This window comes from Haematobia irritans, chromosome 5, assembly GCF_050003625.1.
Source record: "Haematobia irritans isolate KBUSLIRL chromosome 5, ASM5000362v1, whole genome shotgun sequence".
Classification (NCBI taxonomy): Eukaryota; Metazoa; Arthropoda; class Insecta; order Diptera; family Muscidae; genus Haematobia; species Haematobia irritans.
Window position 1 is genome coordinate 45,315,497 of NC_134401.1, and position 17,933 is coordinate 45,333,429.

General features: G+C 27.0%; 1 protein-coding gene across 2 annotated transcripts in view; it reads left to right on the forward strand.

Moving 5' to 3' along the window:
* Nucleotides 1–1,384: 1,384 nt before the first annotated feature.
* LOC142238811 (sodium-dependent nutrient amino acid transporter 1) overlaps nucleotides 1,385–17,933 on the forward strand; it is an 88,765-nt gene continuing 72,216 nt past the window's right edge. For both annotated transcript variants that reach the window (XM_075310530.1, XM_075310531.1), the window contains exon 1: nucleotides 1,385–1,447. The gene's annotated coding sequence lies outside the window, so the exon portion shown is untranslated. The remainder of the gene's footprint in view (nucleotides 1,448–17,933) is intronic.

Genomic DNA, 17,933 nt, shown 5'->3' on the forward strand with positions numbered 1-17,933 from the left:
CTACTCCCTGTGCAAAATTGCAAATTGCTCCCTGGCTTTTAGGACCATATTAGTCCATATCGGGCGAAAGATATATATGGGAGCTATATCTAAATCTGAATCGATTTCAATAAAATTTTGCACACTTGACTATACTACTAATTGTACTCCTAGTGCAAAATTTCAACCAAATTCGGCCAAAAATCTGGCTTCTGGGACCATATAAGTCCATATCGGGCGAAAGATATATATGGGAGCTATATCTAAATCTGAACCGATTTCAATCAAATTTTGCACACTTGACTATACGACTAAGTGTTATGTTTGTACAAAATTTCAAGCAAATCGGTATAAAACTCTGGCTGCTGGGTCCATATTAGTGCATATCGGGCGAAAGATATATATGGGAGCTATATCTAAATCTGAACCGATTTCTTCCAAAATCAATAGGGTTCTATTCTGACCCAAATTAGGAACATATGCCAAATTTGAAGGCGATTGGACTTAAATTGCGACCTAGACTTTGATCACAAAAATGTGTTCACAGACAGACGGACATGGTTATATCGACTCAGGGACCCACCCTGAGCATTATTGCCAAAGACACCATGTGTCTATCTCGTCTCCTTCTGGGTGTTACAAACATATGCACTAACTTATAATACCCTGTTCCACAGTGTGGCGCAGGGTATAAACACCATAAGAAAATGTCTTTCACTTTAAAGTATTTTGTGGTTGTATTTTAAACTGACATTTATTTGTATGTGAATAACTTTGTTAAAATATAGCAAAAAAATAAAAAAATATCTTAATGGATGTTAAATTTTCTAGGGCTTATATTTAAATCTAGTTAGCTTCATAAAAATTATATTTGTTTTAAATAAGCCACATCTTTGGCTCAGAATACCAAATATACCAAAATCCTTGAGAAGTTCAAAATCTTTGGATCCTAGTAAACTTTTTAAGTGCATATATGGAGTTTACGAATTGTGAATCGAATTGGGAAATTTCCTCTTCAGAGAACTAGATGTTCGGAAATTAAGCAATGCAAGCACAATAACTCTTTGCTCTTTTTCACTCTAATGAACCACCATCATAGTGTTTGGCAACGCTAAACGCAAAAGCTATTGAACTCAATATCCAAACATAAAAGCCAACCTCGCATTGGTTAGTTTGAGAAAAGACAAGGCAAACAGTTTAAGAGAAACTCCAAAGAATCTCGTAGAAACACAAGCATTCTAGATGGGGCATTAAACCTCAAAGAGTCTAACACACAGACCCAAATACAAATGAACCGTATACTCGTTTAAACAAATACACACTCTTACCTGAAATATCATCATTTGGAGCCAAGTGGACGATGAGTATAATAATGGTTGTTATCCACAATTGAAGCTCAGTAACGATTTGAACACGTGTGAGTGTGATCGTCTGCGCTTATTGCAAAGTGGGGTGTTAAACCAATGTAGTGAGTGTAACGATAGAGAATGAAACGGAAACCACAGAAATTGTTGTGAAATTGAATTTTAAAATATAAATTTAAATAACTAATACGATTTTTGAAGAATATATTTTTTTAAATAAAAAGTTTTATTAGAGCAACTAATGAAAGTGTCAATTTCCAAGTGTTAGTGGACTTACAGTTTTTTACACAACCAAGTTCATTAAAAAATAATGAAAAATAATAAAAATAAAATTTCATTCAAAAATAATGCAAAAGAATAACAATAAAAAATACGCAAAAATAAATAAACATCATTCTTAAATTTTATTGAAGAGTTTATCTATAAGCTCATATACAAAGCCTAGAATAGATTATATTCTATAGTTGGTGATTTCTATATAACGAATTTAAAAAAATTCGTAAACTTAGAGAGAAAATTTTAACACAATATTTTCTATAGAAATAAAATGTTGACAAAATTTTTTATAGAAATAATATGTTGACAAAATTTTCTTTAGAAATAAAATTTTGACAAAATTTTCTGTAGAAATAAAATGTTGACAAAATTTTCTATAGAAATAAAATGTTGACAAAATTTTTTATAGAAATAAAATGTTGACAAAACTTTCTATAGAAATATAATTTTGACAACATTTTCTATAGAAATAAAATTTTGACAAAATTTTTTATGGAAAAAAAAATTGACAAAATTTTCTATAGAAAAGAAATGTTGACAAAATTTTCTATAGAAATAAAATGTTGTCAAAATTTTCAATAGAAATGACATTTTGATCAAATTTTCTTTGGAAATAAAATTTTGACAAAATTTTCTATAGAAATAAAATTTTGACAAAATTTTCTATAGAAATAAAATGTTGAGAAAATCTTCTATAGAAATAAAATGTTGACAAAAGTTTCTATAGAAATAAAATTTTGACAAAATTTTCCATAGAAATAAAATGTTGACAAAATTTTCAATAGAAATGACATTTTGATCAAATTTTCTTTGGAAATAAAATGTTGACAAAATTTTCTATAGAAATAAAATTTTGACAAAATTTTCTATAGAAATAAAATGTTGACAAAATTTTTTATAGAAATAAAATTTTGACAAAATTTTCTATAGAAATAAAATGTTGACAAAATTTTCTATAGAAATAAAATTTTGTCAAAATTTTCTATAGAAATAACATTTTGAACAAATTTTCTATAGAAATAAAATTATGACAAAATTTTCTATAGAAATAAAATTTTGACCAAATTTTCTATAGAAATAAAATTATGACAAAATGTTCTATAGAAATAAAATTTTGACAAAATTTTCTATAGAAATAAAATTTTGACAAAATTTTCTATAGAAATAAAATGTTGACAAAATTTTCTATGGAAATAAAATTTGGACAAAATAAAATAAAATTTTGACAAAATTTTCTATAGAAATAAAATTTTTACCAAATTTTCTATAGAAATAAAATTTTGACAAAATTTTCTATAGAAATAAAATTATGACAAAATTTTCTATAGAAATAAATTTTTGACAAATTTTTCTATAGAAATAAAATTTTGACAAAATTTTCTATAGAAATAAAATTTTGACAAAATTTTCTGTAGAAATAAAATTATGACAAAATTTTCTATAGAAAAAAATGTTGAAAAAATGTTGTGTAGAAATACAATTTTGACAAAATTTTCTATAGAAATAAAATGTTGACAAAATTTTCTATAAAAATAAAAGGTTGACAAAATTGTCTATAGAAATAAAATTTTGAAAAAGTTTTCTATAGAAATGAAATTTTGATAAAATTTTCGTTGGAAATAAAATTTTGACAAAATTTTCTATAAAAATAAAATTTTGCAAAAATTTCCTATAGAAATAAAATTTTGAAAAAATTTTCTATAGAAAGAAAATTTTGACAAAATTTTCTATAGAAGGAACATTTTGACAAAATTTTCTACAGAAATAAAATTTTGACAAGATTTTCTATAGAAATAAAATTTTGACAAATTTTTCTATAGAAATGAAATTTTGTCAAAATTTTCTATAGAAAAAACATTTTGACAAAATTTTCTATAGAAATACAATTTTGACAAAATTTTCTGAAGAAAGAAAATTTTCACAAAATTTTCTATAGAAATGAAATTTTGATCAAATTTTCTTTGGAAATAAAATTTTGACAAAATATTCTATAGAAATAAAATTGTGACAAAATTTTCTATAGAAATAAAATGTTGACAAAATTTTCTATAGAAATAAAATTTTGCACAAATTTTCTATAAAAATAAAATTTTGACAAAATTTTCTATAGAAATAAAATTTTGACAAAATTTTGTATAGATATAAACTTTTTACAAAATTTTCTATAGAAATAAAATTTTGATAAAATTTTCTATAGAAATAAAATTTTGACAAAATTTTCTATTGAAATAAAATTTTGACACATCTACAATTCAAGTGATATATATGAAAACAAACAATAGTCGCTAATAGGAGGCGTCATAATATATAATATTACAAATGCTGAAATAATAATGAAACATTTCTTACAAAAGAAATTTGTTTCATACTAACCACAAAAACTTTTACCAAAAATTCCAAATTAAAATATTTTTTTAAATTTGGTAGATTTTTGGTAACATTTGCTTAAAATTTTGATAGATTATTTTGAAATTATTTTAAATCGGCTATAGAAATTTTCGTTCACTTTTTTTGGAGGGTAATGGGATCTTATTTTTGTTTGTTTTATAAATAAATCAATTTGTTTTTAGTTACTTGGCATAGTGGGTATCTCTTTTAGTTCAATATTCTCAAAACACAACTTGACAAGTATAGTATAAAAAGTATGTTCTAATAACTATGATCGTAAAGTCTCTACGTATGTCAAGAAACAATCACAAATACACATACGCACAAATACAAATGGAACCTACTCTCGTATGCTCACTCATATCAGAAATATCGTTGAGAGCTAATGGGTTACGAGTATAATAATGGTTGGTATCCTCAAATGGAGCTCAGTTACGATTTAGACACGTGAATCTGCAAAATTTTAAATCGCTACCATCATTCATTTATGGAATATAGTGATTGACATTCTCATTAGCATACATACATATGATTATTTTCTGCATATACAAATTTTATAATCGAGATAATGTATAAATTTTAATAAGTTTTACATCTCATAGAGCAGACCATGAATTTTTAATATTCCACGTTTGATGTGAAAATTTAAAAAACGGCATCTAAAAGAACTTCACACTCTATTTGCAGGTAAATCGCATAAATATACAATCGGGATATTATTGATATAAAAGTACATATAGTTTCATGGTTTTAAAAACCAAATGTTAGAAAAATCGGATTGCAACACTGAAAAAACAGTGAACCCACCAGGAAGAAAAATGTTGGTGAATTTTAGAAAATTTAGATTATTTTTAGAAAATTTTAACTACACAAAAGTACAAATGCCGATATTACAAAAATACTAAGAAAATATTTTTCGACAAATTCAAGAAAATGTATCAGACGTAATTAATTTTTTTTCCACCTGTTAAAGAAAATTTTGTAGTTTGAATTTTCTTTAGTGCCATACACACAAAAAACATTCACGAAAATGTTTCCAATTAAACATTTCAATTAAAAATTAATTGGATCAATTAATTTTGTGATTGAATCAGAAAAAAAAATTTTGTGTGTACGAATGGGCGCATTTGTAGTAAAATTTTTAAAGAAATAATGAACAATTTGGTGAGAAGTACGAATTTAGTAAATCTTTATGCTTCATTTGTTATATACATTTTTCCCGTTTTTAAGTTCATTTAAATAACTTACGTAAAAAATTATTAGAGTAAAGGAAACTTTCTCCAAACATAATAATTCCACGAACTAATAAAATAAAGTTATATTGTCTGTAGTGAAATAGAGGGTTCGCTTTGTTTTGAGTGTGAATGAAAAAAAGTTACATAAAATCATTCCATATATGAATTCATTCAAAAATGTAACTAATATACAGAATGCATTAATCCTTATTTCTACCAAAATCACATCGTTCATACAACTAAATATGTCTTTGGCGCTATACGAAGATCAACTTTCTTCAAAATTAGTTTATTTTAATTTAATGATGGGATCACTTTTTTCTAATGGTAGAGCGACATGCCGAATAATGGCTTAATGGTTTATATCTGCCGACATGAGACTACGGATGCAACAGTTGGTAGATTTCTTCCAAAATTGGAAGATTTTTTTTACCGTTTGGTAGATTGATTTCCTCACCACCTAAAAGGTACTTCACAAACTTTCTATACACTAAAAAAAATATTGACCTAATATGGCAGATTATGCAATTTAAATTTTAGGACTCAAAAATTTACGCAATGCTAAGGACAAAATTCTTTAAAACAATGACATTTTAATTAAAAGAAAGTTTATAATCCTTGCTTCAAAAATTTTTTTCATTAAATTTAGCACACAAATCTTTAAATTTTGCGTCTCTCTGCTAAAGTTGTAAATCTTTGAAGTAAGGCAAATTTTCCTTAAAATAAAGAAAAACATTTTAAGAAATCGTCTTTAACTCAACTGGCATATTGAATTTTTAAATTTAAGATAAAAATGCTTCAAATATAGGCTAAGACTTATTTTAAGGATTTGCATCTTTGGTTTAAAGTTTTTTAGAATTAAGAAAACTGTTTTTACTTTGAAGTACCTGGCATAATTTGAATTTTGAAATTGGAATGTGTTTGTACATAAATACCTTAACAGGTTGGCTGATAAGTCCCCGGTCTAACAAAGAAAAACACATTTTTATTTGTCAAAATTCGTTTTTATTATTCAACATAGCTCCCTTCAAGAGCGATACAACGATTATAACGACCTTCCAATTTTTTGATACCATTTTGGTAGTACTCCTTTGGTTTTGCCTCAAAATAGGCCTCAGTTTCGGCGATCACCTCTTCATTGCAGCCAAATTTTTTCCCTGCGAGCATCCTTTTGAGGTCTGAGAACAAGAAAAAGTCGCTGGGGGCCAGATCTGGAGAATACTTCGAAGCCCAATTCATGAATTTTTGCCATCGTTCTCAATAACTTGTGGCACGGTGCGTTGTCTTGGTGGAACAACACCTTTTTCTTCTTCATATGGGGTCGGTTTGCCGCGATTTCGACCTTCAAACGCTCCAATAACGCCATATAATAGTAACTATTGATGGTTTTTCCCTTCTCAAGATAATCGATAAAAATTATTACATGCGCATCCCAAAAAACAGAGGCCATTACTTCGTTAGCGGACTTTTGAGTCTTTCCACGCTTCGGAGACGGTTCACCGGTCGCTGTCCACTCAGCCGACTGTCGATTGGACTCAGGAGTGTAGTGATGGAGCCATGTTTCATCCATTGTCACATATCGACGGAAAAACTCGGGTGTATTACGAGTTAACAGCTGCAAACACCGCTCAGAATCATCAACACGCTGTTGTTTTCGCGCGACACCCATTTTGCACAGAGCTTCCGCATATCCAAATATTGATGAATGATGTGACCAACACGTTCCTTTGATATCTTTAAGACCTCTGCTATCTCGATTAACTTCATTTTACGGTCTTTCAAAATCATTTTGTGGATTTTTTTGATGCTTTCGTCGGTAACCTTCTCTTTCGGGCGTCCACTGCGTTCACCGTCCTCCGTGCTCATTTCACCACGCTTGAATTTTGCATACCAATCAATTATTGTTGATTTCCCTGGGGCAGAGTCCGGAAACTTATTATCAAGCCAAGTTTTTGCTTCCACCGTATTTTTTCCCTTCAGAAACCAGTATTTTATCAAAACATGAAATTCCTTTTTTCATTTTTTCACAATAACAAAAGTTGCTTCACAAAAGATGCTCTATCACAAACTAATTGACTTACAGACGTCAAATTTTGACACGAATCATTTGAAGGTTGGTACTATATAAAAATAATATGCATTTAATACTAGCGACGCCATCTATGTGTCAGAACGGGGACTTATCAGCCAACCTGTTAATATTAATAAAGAAAAGAAAATAAAAACTCGATGAAGGAGATCACTGTCCAATTTTAATTTATTTGATCCTAGATTTAAAGCCAGGGAGGTTACGGACCTCTTTATTTTAAAGAAGCCGCATCTTTGGCTCGGAATCAATACCAAAATCTTTAAGGGAAGGTCAAAATCTTTGGATCCAAGTAAACTTTTTTTTTGAGTGTAGAGATAAAATTTTGTCTAGGAATAAAATTTTGACAAAATTTTCTATAAAAATAAAATTTTGACAAAATTTTCTATAGGAATAAAATTTTGAGAAAATTTTCTATAGAAATAAAGTTTTTAGGAAATTTTCTATAGGAATAAAGTTTTGAGAAAATTTTCTATAGGAATAAAATTTTGACAAAATTTTCTTTACAAATAAAATTTGGAGAACATTTTCTATAGGAATAAAGTTTTGAGAAAAATTTCTATAGGAATAAAATTTTGAGAAAATGTTCTATAGAAATAAAGTTTGGCAAAATTTTTTATAGGAATTAAGTTTGGCAAAATTCTTTATAGTAATAAAATTTTGACAAAATTTTTCTATAGGAATACAATTTTGAGAAATTTTTTTACAGGAATAACATTTTGAGAAAATTTTCTATAGAGAAATACAATTTTGAGAAAATGTTCTATTATAGAAATAAAATTTTGGGAAAATTTTCTATAGAAATAAAATTTTGACAAAAATTTCTATAGGAATACAATTTTGAGAAAATTTTTTACAGGAATAACATTTTGAGAAAATTTGGAATAAAATTTTGAGACATTTTTCTATATGAGCACAAATTTGAAAAAATTTTCTATAGAAATAAAATTTCGACAAAATTATCTTTACACAAGAGAAGGAATATAATCACCTCAAACATATATGTTATTTTTGGGTGATGACCATGTAACATGGTTGTCGCAACCATGTTATTTTCTCGAAAATTATATATCTGATTTCGGCAAGCAGGTTATGTTTTACGAGAAAACAACATTTTTGTGACAAACATGTTACATGGTCACCATACAAAAATAACATTTTGCTCTTAAAACATGTTTGAGGTGATCATATTCCTTCTGCGTGTAGAAATAAAATTTTGACCAAATTTTCTATAGGAATAAAATTTCACAGGAATAAAATTTTGACAAAAAATTTTATAGGCATAAAATTTTGACAAAATTTAATATAGGAATAAAATTTTGAGAAAAAATTTCTTTAGGAATAAAATTTTGTATAGAAATAAAATTTTTACAAAATTTAGTCAATGTTTAGTCAATGTATGTTTTTAAGTTGAAATAAAAAACAACAACAATGCTTAAAGAACAAAACCAACAATAACAAAACAAAAAGAATGGAAAAAGAAGAGGAAGCACGCTCAAAATAAACCCAGCCAACTGAATTCAAATGGATGATTTGACAGTGCCATAGGAAAAGAGATATGTTTGTTTTGAATTTATTTCGGCATAAGCCGGCTATCAATGTAAAGCCTTTTTTCGGAGGGTTCAAGTGTGGTTTATTGTTGGGTTTAATGAACTGCCTGAATTTATTCTGATAATTGGTTGATGAGGAATGTGGTAATTCCGAAACGTGCGTCCATCCAACCATCTTGCAGTCTATAGGGCTTTGCCCAAATAAATTTGACAAACATTATTTTCCTCTGTTGGTTAAGCTACACTTGTAATTTAGTCAATGTATGGTTTTAAGCTGCAATAAAAAACAACAACAAAATTTTCTATTGAAATAAAATTTTGGAAAAATTTTTTTAAGAACAAACAAACAAATTTTCGATATGACTACAATCTTGACAAAAAATTGTGTAGGAATAAAGTTTTGACAAAATTATCTATAGAAGTAAAATGTTGACAAAATTTTCTATAGAAAGAGAATTTTGACAAAATTTTCTATAGAAATACAATTTTGAGAAAATTTTCAATAGAAATAAATTTTTGAAAAAATTTCCGATAGGAATAAAATTTTGAGAAAATTTTCTATAAGAACAAAAATTTTGAGAAAATTTTCTTTAGGAATAAGATTTTGGCAACATTTTCTAGAGGAACAAAATTTTGAAAAAATATTCTATAGAAATCAATTTTTGAAAAAAAATTCGATAGAAATGAAATTATATAAAATTTTCTGTAGAAAAAATATTTTGACAAAATTTTCTATATGGATAAAACTTTGAGAAAATTTTTTATAGGAATAATATTTTGAGAAAATTTTCTATATGAATACAATTTTGACAAAATTTTCTATATCAATACAATTTTGACAAAATTTTCTATAGAAATAAAACTTTGACAAATTTTCTATAGGAATAAAATTTTGTAGAACATTTTCTACAGGAATAAAATTTTGACAACCTGAATCCATTTAACTTAACCTAAAGTTGATTATGTGGGGATTGTCTTTGTTACCTGTTGCTATCTATCACAACGTGATCAATTTGATATTTAGTCATTTAATGAAAGGACAGCTACATGGCCTTGAGCTTATAATTAAATCGACGATCGATGAAAAGTATTTGCCTCAGAACACGGACGTTTTATGAATATTACTAACAAAAAATTAATTTGCATTATAGCACATTCTATACGAAATGTTTTAAGACGATCACTTTAAGAACGATTCACTTAGTTTGTCATCAGTAAAACATAGTTTTTTTCCCCTATTCAGCAGCCACTAAAGAACAAAGAAATGTTTAATTGTAGTTTTGTTTTAGAAAAAAAAAAGCAATCAATAACTATTCTAGGTGCTGAATGTATTGGCTTAAGTGCAACATTAAAAATTCTAAATTACCGGAACACATTGCTGTGACTATTTTTGGTTTGTTATTTCACCGAACCGATGGTGATGAGGCAAATGTCAAGAAAACAATTGGCAAGTTTGCAATAAATAATATTTTCGGAACGTTTAGGGTAGACTACTGCGCAGGCGCAACCATCATTAATGACTCATTCACCACTTGAAACATAGGCACGGTGTGTGGGGGGTGTGAGGGGAGATGTTATGTTGGCCCATTGTTGTGAACATTTTTACAGTTTCTTTTTCATTTAGCAAAAGCGTTTTTTGTCCATACTATTGAAAGTGTTCGCTTCTGATAGAGGGGATATGTTTTTTTTTTGCTAGGTAAATAAATTTTCTTATACTTGACACTAGTTACCTGTTTTATGTTTTTTTATTTTTTCTTTTGTTTTATAGCTCTTTTTATTTTCAATTTATATTTATTTGTTTAGCTCGGTTTCTCTGCTTGGAACTTAACCTGTTCTTTTGCCCAGATTTGAGTTGTTGTGGTTTATTTTATAAGGTTTTATTTATTGTTGATGAAAAAAAACTTTGGTAATTTAACGGTTTCGATGGGTACTTTTTTAATTTATATGAATGACTTACTGGCCAACCGGCATGCTGAATATGACCCGCGATTTTGTAATCCAAACACGTTTCTTTTCTCATGAATGAATCTACTCGCTAAGCCACCTTTAACGTCCGCATTGACATTTGGATTCGAAATTAAAGTTTGATCAAACCATCTCCCATGGAAAAAGGTTATATATTTTATTTTGGAAGTTTGATTTGTCATTGTTGTAAATTTACATGTTTACCATGGTTTTGGCTACACGCAAAAAAAAACTAAATCGGGTGTCATAACATTGTTTTTATACCTGCCACCATAGGATGGGGCACAATTAGTTGTTATTGATATAGGTCGGATGGTATTGCAAATGGGCTATATCGGACTACGTTAACGTATAGCCCCCATGTGAACCGACACCCAAATTTGGCTTGCGGACATGGTTGCCACTAGAGTCAAAAATAATCTACCAAATTTTGAAGAAAATTTTAACAAACAACTAGCAAACCAAATAGTCTTGTTTTACAAAATTTTATTTCTATAGTAAATTTTGTCAAAATTTTCTTCCTATAGAAAATTTTGTCAAATTTTTTCCTATAGAAAAATTTTCTCAAAAATTTCTTCCTATAGAAAATTTTTGGTAAAATTTTTTTCTTATTGTATTTCTATAGAAAATTTTGTCAAAAATTATTTGACCAAATTTTTAAGAGAATTTTACCAAACCAAAAAGTCTTGTTTTACACAATTTTATTTCTATAGAAAATTTTGTCAAAATTTTATTTCAATATAAAATTTTAGTTCTATTGAAAATTGTGTCAACAATTTATTGCTATAGAAAATTTCGTCAACATTTTATTCCTATAGAAAATGTTGTCAACATTTTGTCATTTCTGTAGAAAATTTTATCAAAATTTTACTTCTATAGAAAATTTTGTAAAAATTTTATTTCTATCGAAAATTTTGTAAAAATTTTATTTCTATAGAGAATTTTGTTACAATTTTATTTTTATAGAAAATTTTGTCAAAATTTTGTCAAAATTTTATTTCTATAGAAAATTTTGTCATAATTCTATTGATAGAGAAAATTTTGTTAAAATTTTAGTTCTACAGAAAATTTTGTCAAAATTTTATTTCTATAGAAAATTTTATCAAAATTTTATTTCTATAGAAAATTTTGTCAAAATTTTATTTCTATAGAAAATTTTGTCAAAATTTTATTTCTATAGAAAACTTTGTCAAAATTTTATTTCTATAGAAAATTTTGTCATAATTCTATTGCTAGAGAAAATTTTGTCAAAATTTTATTTCTATAGAAAATTTGTCAAATGTCATTTCTATAGAAAATTATGTCAAGATTTTATTTCTATAGAAAATTTGTCAACATTTTATTTCTATAGAAACTATCGTCAACATTTTATTTCTATAGAAAATTTTAGTTCTATTGAAAATTTTGTCTAAATTTAATTTCTATAGAAAATTTTATCAAAATCTTATTTCTATAGAAAATTTTGTCAAACTTTCATTTCTATAGAAAAATTTTGTCAAAATTTTATTTCTATAGAAAATGTTGTCAAGATTTTATTTCTATAGAAAATTTTGTCAAAATTTCATTTCTATAGAAAATTTTGTCAAAACTTTATTTCTATAGAAAATTTTGTCAAAATTTTATTTCTATAGAAAATTTTGTCAAAATTTTATTTCTATAGAAAATTTTGTCAAAATTTTATTTCTATAGAAAATTTTGTGATACTTCTATTTTATTTCTATAGAAAATTTGTCAAATTTCATTTCTATAGAAAATTATGTCAAAATTTTATTTCTATAGAAATTTTTGTCATAATTTTATCGCTATAGAAAATTTTGTCATAATTTTATTTCTATAGAAAATTTGCCAAATTTCATTTGTATAGAAAATGATGTCAAAATTTTATTTCTATAGAAAATTTTGTTAACATTTTATTGCTATAGAAAATTTTAGTTCTATTTAGAATTTTGTCTAAATTTTATTTCTATTGAAAATATTTTTCAACGTTTTATTTCTATAGTAAATTTTGTCAAAATTTGATCCGATCCTAATTCAACAGCGTTCGTTCTTGTTCCAAAAATAAACTCTGTGTCAAATTTCATTAAAATCGGCTAATAATTGCTACCGGAATCCTGCGAACAACAAACACATGGACGGACACCAAGTGCTAGATCGACTCAGGAGGTGATTCTGAGGAAAGAATTATTTTTTCGAGTGTCCATCATCAAAGCAAACATTATGAACTTTCTTTAATTTAATTTTCTTTATTTTAGAATACTTTTGCCTGTAACGCTTCAAATATTTTTTTCCGCGTTTCATTTTATGGCAAATGTAATAGAAAGAAGTCATTAAAAGTTTACTGACTCTTCAAAAGAAATAATTTGAATTTTTATTGTAAATGAATAAGTAAAGACATAGGCTTATAATACAAAAGTTCTACGCTGTAAAAACCCACACGGACAATTTGTTACAATTACAATAAGGAAACACACTGAAAAAAAATTTTGTTATGAGGCCAAAGATATGAGTACGTGATTGGCTTAGCATAGAAGACACATATCTCTGACATAAAATGTTGTTTCCGTTTTCGTTTTGTCCTTATAATTAAGTGATTTAATTTAAAAATGGGTATACTACCATGAAAGAAAATAATTCTTACAAATTCTTCAAAATTAATGAAATTGTCTTTAAATTTGTAGTCTTATTACATCTTGACAACAAAGCAAAAAAAGAATAGGAGATGTTTTTCAACACTTTATTTTAATAAATTTTTTTCCACTTAACACATAGCATAATTTCTACTTGAATCTGGAGTCTGAACTTGGAAATTTAAGTTGAGGTTAACACGTTTATTTGGCCTCACGACAATATAACTTTTTCTTTGGGTATATAGCACGGTTGCCAAAATTTTAGTTGTATTGAAAATTTTGTCTACATTTTATTTCTATTAAAAATTTTATTTCTATAGAAAATTTTGTCAAAATTTTATTTCTGTGGAAAAATGTTGTCAAAATTTTATTTCTACAGAAAATTTTTTCGAAATTTTATTTCTATGGAAAATTTTGTCAAAATTTTATTTCTATAGAAAATTTGGTCGAAATTTTATTTCTATGGAAAATTTTGTCAAAATTTAATTTATATAGAAAATTTTGTCAAAATTTTATTTCTATAGGAAATTTTGTCAAAATTTTATTTCTATAGAAAACTGTTGTCAAAATTTTATTTCTACAGAAAATTTTGTCGAAATTTAATTTCTACACCCAAAGAAATTTGTTAGTAGGGACAGCAGAAAAGTCTGCTAAAACAGCAGAAAGTCTGCTGAAAAAGGGACAGCAGTCACTGTTTGCTGAAATAGCAAACATTTCCTGCTATTTTTGAAGCTCGATTACACTAAAACAGGTTTTATTTTGGCTAAAACAAATAAAAATCTCAACTTAGGAGATATCTTAACATAATTAACACAATATTTTATGAATATCTATAGTATTTGACCAAAAATTTGAATATTTATCGAATTGAGGCATAACAGCAAACAAAATGTTTGCTGATCGTATTTAGGAGCTTGTAAGTATATTACAGTGCAAAAATATACCAAAAACTACTTTTGGTTCTTAAATAGGCTTTGGGGAAAATTTTATAACCTATGTAATCAATTTGGCCGAATGAGGCTTCTGGATTATGAAAGTAAATAAATAAATGAAATGAAATTGTTGTTCATTACGCCCTGAAGTACAAAAATATAACAGCAGACATCGATTGCTGTTTTTAGCAAAATTTTATTTTTATAGAAAATTTTGTCAAAATTTAATTTATATAGAAAATTTTGTCAAAATTTTATTTCTATAGAAAATTTTGTCGAATTTTTTTTTTCTATGGAAAATTTTGTCAAAATTTAATTTATATAGAAAATTTTGTCAAAATTTTATTTCTATAAAAAATTTTGCCAAAATTTTATTTCTATACAATTTTTTGTCAAAATTTTATTTCTATAGAAAATTTTTTCAAAATTTTATTTCTATAGAAAATGTTGTCAAGATTTTATTTCTATAGAAAATTTTGTCAAAATTTCATTTCTATAGAAAATTTTGTCAACATTTTATTTCTATAGACAATTTGGTCAACATTTTATTTCTACAGAAAATTTTGTCAACATTTTATTTCTATAGAATATTTTGTCAAAATTTTACTTTTATAGAAAATTTTATCAAAATTTAATTTCTGTCGAAATTTTTGTCGCAATTTTATTTCCACAGAAAATTTTGTCAACATTTTATTTCTATAGAAAATTTTGTCAAACTTTTATTTCTATAGAAAATTTTGTCAAAATTTTATTGCTATAGAATATTTCGTCAACATTTTATTTCTATAGCAAATTTTGTCAACATTTTATTATTTAATTTATATAGAAAATTTTGCCAAAATTTAATTTATATAGAAAATTTGGTCAAAATTTTATTTCTATAGAAAATTTTGTCTACATTTGTTATCTATAGAAAATTTTGTAAAAATTGTATTTCTATAGAAAATTTTGTCAAAATTTTATTTCGTTTTGTTTTGTTATTGTTTGTTTTGTTCTTTAATCATTGTTGTTGTTTTTGATTTCAGCTTAAAACCATGCATTGACTAAACTACAAGTGTAGCTTAACCAACAGAGGAAAAGAATGTTTGTCAAAGTTATTTAGGCAAAGCCCTATAGACAGCAAGATGGTTGGATGGACACACGTTTCGGAATTACCACATTCCTCATCAGCATCCTCTACTTGCAGCAAAATTATCACAATAAATTCAGGCAGTTCATTAAACCCAACAATGAACCACACTTGAACATTCCAAAAAAAGGTTTTACATAATAGCCGGCTTATGCCGAAATAAATTCGTACAAACATATCTCTTTTCCATTAAACCCAGCCAACTGCACTCAAATCGATGATTTGACGGTGGCAAAGGAAAAGACATATGTTTGTACGAATTTATTCCGGCATAAGCCGGCTTTCAATGTAAAACCTTTTTTCGGACGGTTCAAGTGTGGTTCATTGTTGGGTTTAATGAACTGCCTGAATTTATTCTGATAATTGATTGATAATTTTGCTGCAACTAGAGGATGCTGATGAGGAATGTGGTAATTCCGAAATGTGCGTCCATCCAACCATCCTGCAGTCTATAGGGCTTTGCCCAATTAAATTTGACAAACATTCTTTTCCTCTGTTGGTTAAACTACACTTGTAGTTTAGTCAATGTATGGTTTTAAGCTCAAATCAAAAACAACAACAAAAGTTGTATTTTTATAGATAATTTTATTTCTATAGAAAATTTTGTCAAAAATTTATTTCTATAGAAAATTTTGTCGAAATTTTATTTCTATAGAAAATTTTGTCCAAATTTTATTGCTATAGAAAATGTTGTCAAAATTTTATTTCCGTAGAAATTTTTGTCAAAATTTATTTCTATAGGAAATTTTGTAAACAATTTTAATTTTTTAGAAAAGGTGGTCAAAATTCTACAGGCAAAGAAAAAAAACGTTTGGAAAACGTGTACCGAAAACGTTTTTCTTTTGTTAGAGTTTTTTGAATTGCTTCGAAAAGTATACACTTTTATCACCAAAAAAAAATCGTTTGTTACAAAATTTTTATTTTTTCAATAAAAAACAGTTATTTTTGAACCAACAACCTAGTTCATTTCGTTTATATCAAACACTGTTCTTTTCTGACTTTAGGTCTTTAATAAGACACATTTTACAGTTCATAGTAAAAATTTAATATAGTAGAATGTAATGTTGAACATTTTTTCGAAATCTTCCGACCATATCTGGAATATATGTAAAAAAAAAACTTTGGTCGAAGCAGTGATCGAACCCACGACCCTTGGCATGCAAGTCGGACGTAGCAACCACTGCCCCACTGTGCCCAACTAAATGTATTTTTCTGATAAATAAACTTTGTTTAATCGGCTCGTGGGCGCCGCAAGCTATGCTATATAAATATAACTTATATGGGTAATTGTCTATTGATGACTATAACGGCTACATTGCTCAGTGGATAGTGGATGTTGGCTTACAAATTGCATGGTCCGCGGTTCGATTCCCCGTCCAGGCGAAAGGTAAAAGAAAAATTTAAAAATTTATAAAATCGTATAACTTCTTCTACATTGTTTGTGTTACAGAAAAAGGTGTTAAGAACTAAAAAACTTCGTGGAAGTGAGAAAGATGCGAGGGAAAATGCAATTAGCCAGAAAAAAATTTTTTGAGTTAGTCTTTATGAAATTGTTTTTACATCCTGGAAGAGAATAAACGTTTATCAGAAAAAGTATATACTTTTCTTCCAAATACACTTCCTTTGAACGAAAAGCAAATGAGAAACGAACTTTGTTTGTCTAAAATTTCGTTTGGGAGGAAAGAATTATTTTTTTGCGTGTATATCTAGAGAAAAGTTGGCCAAAATTATATTTCTAAAGAAAATTGATGTACATCTTTGTTTGGAGAGCTATATTTTGCAAAATCAACCAAAACATCAAGAATTCTACCAATCTACCCAACAGTAAAAAATCTACCATTTTTGGTAGAATTTTACCAACTGTGGCAACCGTGGTATATAGTCCTTAGTGTCAACACATTTTCAATAGAGAAATGTATACTGGTTAACCATATAGATAAAAAAGGCAATGAATAATTAATCATTGTCTTTGACATTTATTGCACCTTCATAGTAAAATTTAAAAGATTTTCCCTTATATGTTAGGCAAGACAAATCGAGAGAACTTATAAAACGGTCCATTTACATTGTGGCTGGTAATATTTCATCAGTAAATTTACAAAAGCTAATTAAAAAGTCAAGCAAACACTCACAACAAAGACTCTAAATGACTTTTTTATTTTCAGCCCAAGATTATTGCATATATGACTGCAGTGATTCCCCATAATTTGGTTACCATTTTTTTTTTTGGGTTAAAAAATACCAATATTATATAGTATTGGGTATGTCATCACCATCGTCTTTCGCACCATCATCATCAGCATCATTATCATACAATTATACATTGGATAATCATATTTTCCTTTCTTGGTTGTAAAGATTGGAGGGTAAAGTAAATAAAAGTTGACACAGTGGGTTGTAGT